The sequence below is a fragment of the Tenrec ecaudatus genome, chromosome X, assembly GCF_050624435.1.
Source record: "Tenrec ecaudatus isolate mTenEca1 chromosome X, mTenEca1.hap1, whole genome shotgun sequence".
Taxonomy (NCBI): Eukaryota; Metazoa; Chordata; class Mammalia; order Afrosoricida; family Tenrecidae; genus Tenrec; species Tenrec ecaudatus.
In genome coordinates, this window is record NC_134548.1 from 135382549 (window position 1) to 135390791 (window position 8243).

An 8243-nucleotide genomic window follows, 5' to 3' on the forward strand; every position below is an offset into this window, starting at 1 on the left:
GATTCATTTACCCACTTGCTAGGCACTTTCTCCTCTTCTCCAAATTAGTGTCCCCAAGCCTAGCTGTGACTTCAAATCACGTGAGGAGCTCGTTAAAAGCACACATTCCCAGGCTGCACTACAGATCGCTGAGTCGTAACTTCCAAAGTGGAACCCAGGAATCCGCATTCTTTGAAATTTTGCCAAATGATTCTGACAGGGCAGCTTCCTTTGGAAACCATTTCCCTGCAGTACATCAGTGTAGCTCATAAATGATACTTCCTTCTGAAGGCAGCCTTTCTCAATTAATCTGACCCAAGTCCAATTCATTTTATAACTAGCTATTTTTGTTCTGCGTCTTCAAGTCCCTTATGACTGATAGTGACCCGAAAGGACAGAATAGGATTCCCCCCATAACATTTCCTATGCTGTAATCTTTACGGCAACAGATCACTAGGTCATTTTTCCCACAGATCCACTGGTAGGTCTGAGCCAACAACCATCTGATCTGATAAGTACCTCAGCTCTTCGCCCATTATGCCACCAGGGCTCCTTATTTTTTTGTGAGGTGTCAAAATTTGTCAGGGCTAGGGCACAGAGGTAGAAAAACTTCTCGTGTACATTGTACACGCACTCCTCACCTATCAACTAACTCATAATCCAATATTTTGGGTTTATCACAATAGCAAAGCTCTACTCTCCAACTCTTTTTCACATTGAAGACCTATGTCTGACAGTAACCATAACTGAGGTATAAATTGGCATGGGTTGTGATGGTTACAGTGTGTACCACCTTGGCTAAGCCACTACTCTCAGTGGTTTGGCACTTATGTAATGGCGTAGTCATCCTTCACTTTGTGATGTGATGTGGTAATCCTCAAGTTTTCACAAGATGCCAACTTTGGATTATGTGTTGGTGTTTGGGAACCTAATCATGTCAAAAAATGAGAAGATGATATACTGTAATTGAAGCTAAGAAATAGGATTTCTAGATAATATTCCCTACTCTCTTCAAAATGCAGCCCAACATATCCCCTTAAGAAATCTTAATGAAAAGAAATTATATGTAACAATCACTGTCAAAGAATCTATTCCAACTTAAATTGATCTAACAGGACAGAGTAGAAGTTCCCTGTGTATTTCTGAGACTGTTAATCCTTACAAGAGTAGAAACCTTCAGAGAGAGCACCTGACAGTTTTGAACTGCTGACCTTGCAGTTAGCACAATGCAAAACATACTATGCCACCATCAGTGTTAATGCGCGAGTTTGTCCCCCCAGTATTCTCAGTGCCTTCACTTCCCTTCAAGTAATGAAAGCTACAGCATTGTAGCTGAGATTACATTAATCCCACCAGCCTTTACTCTTAAATCATTGTTTATTTTTAAATTATTTTATTCTCTTCTATGTGTTGAGCTGTGCTAACTTCAAAGTCAACAGTTTGAAACCACTAGCCCCTCTGAGGGATAGAGATGAAGCTTTCAATTCCCATAGAGAGTGTAAAGAGTTGTCATCTCAGAAGCCCACAGGGGTGATTCTACCCTGTCCTATTGGCTTGCTGTGACTCAAAATCAACCCGATGCAAGTGAGGTTTATTGGTTTTGTTTTATTGGAATAAATCTTGACTACCTTTCAAAACAATAGCAATTGAATATGTGCAATTTTTTAACTTCTTAAAGGAAATCTTCCCCCCCCCCCCCACAGGTTTATCTCCTAGTCTCCCTTCCCCTAAGGAAGATACATGCTCTTCTAGAGTTTCACTTAGCTAGACCCCTGCGAGGTTTTCACATCACCAAGGCTAATGAGTATTCAATTTTTACACTTTTATACTTTTCCTATTATCTCAATAAACACTTATTTAGGAAAACAAGTCCAGGTTCAAGCCTGTGTTAGAAAGCTATCCAAGAAGTAGGAGTTAGATGCCTTTGAGTAAGGAGAGTAGAATATCAATCTGGGTCCCTAATTTCAGAAATGGCCTCCTTGCATTCATTGCTACCTAAAATTTTACTGTTATGGGTTTATTCCTTGGATTAAAGGGAATTTTTGTGGGTCATTTAACATTTTATTTTGGGGGGTGGGGATTATATTAGAGGATACCCCTCAAAATCACCAGAAAAAGCTCTACTAGGCAGAGCTGTCATAGTATGCATTTTTCTCACTAGGCGATCATCAAGAAATTTGCTCTGAGTTAGTGCAGCCAGTGGTGTCCCCCGGGAAGGTTCTCTCTGGTCATAATGATTTTTTTCCTTTAAAGCAGTTTTGCTCAAACCTTGTTTTTTGTGATGGTCGATTTAAGAGAACAACATACTGCTGTGAAGTCCTGCTTCCTGCTCAGGAAAAATGCTGCAGAAACTGCTGAACATAATTTACAAGGACAGCGGTATGGGGAAAACTCGTGGTTTTCTAATTTCAAAAATGATGAAATGTCAGTTGATGACAAACCACATTCTGGAGGTCCATCGACTTCCAAAACAAATGAAAATGTCGACTTGTAATGCATTTGGAGTTCATTCCACTATGTCAGACTTTTAATCAAGCTTTCTATTTTGGGGTTCTTATAAGATAGTGTGCAACCGCCTTTTCGTCCCTGGCTGTTTGAGCATTCTCCGCCATCATGAATGACACAGTAACCATCCGGACCAGGAAGTTCATGACCAACCGACTACTTCAGCGAAAACAAATGGTCATTGATGTCCTTCACCCTGGAAAAGCAACAGTGCCTAAGACAGAAATTCGTGAAAAACTAGCCAAAATGTACAAGACCACACCAGATGTCATTTTTGTATTTGGATTTAGAACCCATTTTGGTGGTGGCAAGACTACTGGCTTCGGCACGATCTACGATTCTTTGGATTATGCAAAGAAAAATGAACCTAAACACAGACTTGCAAGACATGGTCTGTTTGAGAAGAAAAAGACCTCCAGGAAGCAACGCAAGGAGCGCAAGAACAGAATGAAGAGAGTCAGGGGGCTGCACAGGCCAGCGTGGGTGCTGGCAAAAACACAGAATAAAGCATCTACAGGGACTTCATCTGCACTGGTTATGTGGATTTTTCACCAGAGAATTAATAAACTATAAAAAAATTTTTTTAAAAAAAGATAGTGTGCAACCAAAAAGGCCTGATTTGTGGCAGACAGGGGACTGGGTTTGTCAGCACGACAGTGTACCTGCTCATGCAGCCAACTCAGTGCTCCAGTTTTTGGCAAAAAATAGCATGCCATTCTTGCCCCATGCACCTTACTCAACTGATCTCGCTCCGTGCAACTTCTTTTTGTTTCCACAAATGAAGAGGGGCATGGAAGGACAGTGATGTCCTGATGTAGAAGTGGTGGAGGAAAAAAAAGCAGGGGAAATACTGTTAGCCATCCAAACAAATGAGTTTGAAAAATGTTTCCAAGTATGAAATCATAGATTCGACAATGTATTAAGCATAATGGAGAGTACTTTAAAGCTGATAAGGTTGCTTTGTAAAAAAAAATTAAATACATAGCTTTGAAAAATATAGGGCTCTTTTGTGTACCCCCTTGTATAAATAATCATTTTCAATTCAATGAGAAAAAATCTATCAGAAATTTCACTTTATTTCATAATTTAGTGAACAATATGAAAGTATATGAGGTACTTGGGACTTTGCAAGTGAAACAGGATAGGGAATTAGAAAAAACGTAAATAAATAAATAAGAAGCTAACTTTCCTATGTTCCCCATTTTTAGTAAGCTAGATCCCAACACACTCCATAGCTTGACAAAGAAATTTAGAAAACAGAATTTCAGATATCCATGCTACTAGCTAACCCGCTATGCAGTGACTATACTATGACAATCCCCTATCTCAGGAGCTCCAACCACTGTTTTAGGAACTCTATTTTATGAAGAGAGGTGCTGAAAAGTTATGTGAGCTAGAGGCTTCTGTTGCTTTTCTCCTGTTAAGAAACTCATTACTAAGTTTCCCTCTTGGCCATCAGCAAGTATACAGTCAAATTAACTCAAAAGTACTGGTGTTCAAAAGATTTGAAATTTACTTTGATTATATAAAGATACTTTCAACAAAGAAGTCTCTCTCCTTCCCTCCCTCTTTTTTCTTTTCTTTCTCCTACTACAGAGTTTAATTATTTAAAACTGTGTAACAGTGAAGTGGCCTCTCTGTGGGAATTGCATAATCTGTTGTCAATTTGAGGCTTAAGAGTGAAGGGGTGGAGTTTAGCCTTTCAGTCAGACTGTAGCGTGATGACCTCATTTTGAGGCACTAAGGAGATAAATAGCTCATTGGAGGTGGGACACACGCTCACTCCCTGGAAGAAATTGAAGCTGACAAGACAAATGGAACGATGTTATTGCCCTGAGCTGGAGGAGCCACGTGGAGAGTCCTGCCAGGGCTGAGATGCTTACACCATCACTGGCTCCACAAGACTTCCCATCAACTGGCCTGTGATCTTCCTGCATTTGACACCATTGCATGTGTTTCTTGAGTCTGAAGAAGACTTTATAGATTGGCATTGGACATGTGGGCTAATATGGGATGTATGGACTTGATCTGGACTGGGCTGAGATGTTTTCTCAATAGTTAATTACTCTTTGATATAAAACTCTCTCTTACACACATTATGAGTCTATATGGACTATCACACTCTCCTTCTCAAGAAAATAGAGTTCTGGTGGCATGGTGATTATACATTGAACTGATAATCACAGATTAGCAGTTCAGCACAACCAGCCACTCCACTGGGGTAAGATGAGGCTTTCTACTTCCATAAAGAGTTAATGCCTCTTAAACTCACAGGGATAGTTCGAACCTGCCCTAACTAACTCTATGGTGGTGACTTTGGTTTGATTTTTCTGTTCTTTATATAAAGGAGGCCTGTGTTGCAAAGGGAAAGGCCAGTGTTCTTAACCCAGAGGGAAATATGAGGCTGTCTGCTTCCATAATGATTTACAGCTTTGGAAAACCTTGGGAATAGTTCCTATTGGATTGCTAGGAGTAGATCCCATGGTACTGAAGGTTTTGGATTATCAAGAAAACACACTGTATTTGAATTTTTTACCACAGATCATTAGAACTATTAATTTCCAACTGCCTCAAAACACTGTACAAATTACCTCCAAACTTCTGAGCTTCAAAGGACATGAGACTGACCTTGATCACGAGGGAATTTTTATATTTGCTTTTAGTTCCACACAGAACCAGCCAAACCCATCCTATTAACTGCATAGCCCTATGTAGTCTGTAACTGTGACTTTGACTGTAACAGTGTGCACATCTTTGTAGGCAGTCAATGTAAGAAAGGACTATTTCTCAGCACCAGAAAACATTATCCGATATTCAGTATAAAACTGCACAAATTTAGATAGACTCAGGAGATGATTTTAGGGAATTTGTGAAAAGCCTAAATAACAGAATCTGTCAAGAGTAAGAAGGAGTCTTAGTGACCAATTATTGTCACTCTAGCTACAAACACACCCAAACACACCCAAAGGTTAGTCAAAAAGTAATGCTACTGGGTTGTCCAGTTCCTACTTTTACAGGTTTATTCCAAACAACAATATTTAGATATGTCTCTGTGATCAGTAGGTGACTACAGGCAAGCTCTCCTGGTAATACACTTGTATTAGACTTACTATGGGACCTTCAAAAATTTAAAAAGAACATTTTTGTGCCATGGGGATTTTGAAATCAGTGCTTATAGACAAATTCTAATAAAACTCAAGTGGATATCTTCCCAAATCATCAGACCTTTGCAACAAGTTTACAGGAATGCTCTTCATATGTAACAGTTTTTAGATGGATAATATTGTAAGGAAGCCAGTAGAGGAAAGACCGTCACCCTCCACAAATGAATAAACTGTATTTTGAGGTCCAAATGCTGATGGAAGAAACCACAGCATTAGCACTGATGTGATAAACACTAATTTGGAATTTCACATGGTTGGCATTTCCAATGTTAAGCAATCATCCTGGCCTCAGCTAACTTTCACCTCCGAGTGCGCCACAATTGTTACCTGGATCTGTTAGTTCAAAATGTTGACCTTTCTTTCAATCTTTTTGGCAAGATGAAAGATAATTAATTTGATTTTATGGAATGAGTCTGAACAAGAATAGGTCTTGAATTCACAAATACAATGCGAAGATTATGGTCCAATCACAACAGTGGCTACAGAGTGGCCAATGTTGGACAAGTTAAGTTCAAGGTACAGAGGTCAACTCAGATTATGGTGACTTGGAGGATGCCAAAGGAATAATATTGATAGATTTCCCTAAAGGACACAGGATTATCGCTAGGGTGTATTAGGAAGAAATGACTAAAACAAACAAACAAAATAGACACTTGTGTTAGTAAAACGAAGACCAGGAAAGTTACACCAAGGAATTTTTTGCCATCATAAAAAATATACCTGCTTATTCTTTGGAGATATCAAGCACTATCCATAGGGAATTTCTTTTTTTTTAACATTTTATTAGGGTCTCATACAACTCTTATCACAATCCATACATATACATACATCAATTGAATAAAGCACATCTGTACATTCTTTGCCCTAATCATTTTCAAAGCATTTGCTCTCCACTTAAGCCCTTTGCATCAGGTCCTCTTTTTTCCCCTCCCTCCCCGCTCCCCCCTCTCTCATGAGTCCTTGATAATTTATAGATTATTATTTTGTCATATCTTGGGCTATTCGGCATCTCGCTTCACCCCCTTCTCTGTTGTCCGTCCCCCAGGGTGGTGGTCACATGTAGATCCTTGTAATTGGTTCCCCCTTTCCAACCCACTCACGCTCTATTCTCCCAATATCGCCCATCACACCCCTGGTCCTGAAGGTATCATCCATTCTGGATTCCCTGTGCCTCCAGCTCCTATATGCACCAGTGTACAACCTCCGCTCTATCCAGTCTTGCAAGGTAGAATTCGGATCATGGTAGTTGGGGGGGAGGAAGCATCCAGGATCTGGGGGAAAGCTGTATTCTTCATCGGTGCTACATCGCACCCTGACTGACTCATCTCCTCCCCTAGACCCCTTTGTGAGGGGATATCCCGTGGCCGACAAGTGGGCTTTGGGTCTCCACTCTGCACTTCCCCCTTCATTCACTATGGTATGTTTTTTGGATGATGCCTTATACCTGATCCCTTTGGCACCTCGTGATCGCACAGGCTGGTGTGCTTCTTCCATGTGGGCTTTGTTGCTTCTGAGCTAGATGGCCGCTTGTTTACCTTCAAGCCTTTAAGACCCCAGACACTATCTCTTTTAATAGCCGGGCACCATCACCTTTCTTCACCACATTTGCTTATGCACCCGTTTGTCCTCGGTGATCGTATCATGGAGATGTGCAGCCAATGATAAGATTTTTTGTTCTTTGATACCTGATAACTGATCCCTTCGGGACCACACGATCACACAGGCTGTCCATGGGGAATTTCATTGGGAAACTCTATCCTATCAACTCACAGCCCTGAGCTTTCTATTTCAGACTTCTTTTTGTTACCAAAACTCAAAGAACATTTAAAAGGTAGATTATTTTAGTACTTCAGTGTTGTCAATGCTGTTGTTTTGCTATGGTGTAAATTGAAGAGGGCAGAATTCTTCAGAGAAAGATTAAAGAGGTGGAAACACCACCTCAACAAGTGTGTAAACTTATTAACTAGCAGTTAGACCACAAAACAGGCTGCATTAAGATTTAAAATAATTAAATACTAAAAAGTATCTTCTCAGATAACAATGCTATAAATGTTCTCTTAGCACTGTTTTGCTGTGTTCCAGGATGTGAATACGCTGTGTTTTCATTCTCCTTTGATTCAAGAATTGTTTTTGCTTCTATTAACTCACTAACTTCTAAATGGGTGCTATTTAATTTCTATGCATTTAATTTTTACCCCCTTTATCTTCATATTTTTGATTTCTGATCTTATAGTATTGTGATCTAAGAAAATTTTTTTAGTATATCCATGTTTAATTGAAGTTTTTTTGTGGCCTAAGATTTGGTCTATTTTGGGGAATGTTCTCTTTGTACTGCAAAATATGTACATTGTATTGTTAGGTGGAGTGTTCGGTATATGTCTATGAGGCCATGTGTTAGTACTTCTGTGTCTTTGCTTAGTTTTTTCTAGTTGTTTTGTCCTACAATGAAAGTGGTGTATTAAGATATTAAAATATTATTATTTAAAGTTTGTCTATTTATCATTTTAATTTGTAAGTTTGATTAATATATTTTGAGGCTCTTTTCTTGGGTACATAGATATTTATTATGTTAAGTCTTCTTATTCAATCCACACT

The 8243-nt window shown here is 39.4% G+C and overlaps 1 pseudogene; it reads left to right on the top strand.

Moving 5' to 3' along the window:
- Positions 1–2590: 2590 nt before the first annotated feature.
- On the top strand, positions 2591–2990 carry LOC142433974 (small ribosomal subunit protein eS24 pseudogene; annotated as a pseudogene).
- The last annotated feature ends 5253 nt before the right edge of the window (positions 2991–8243 follow it).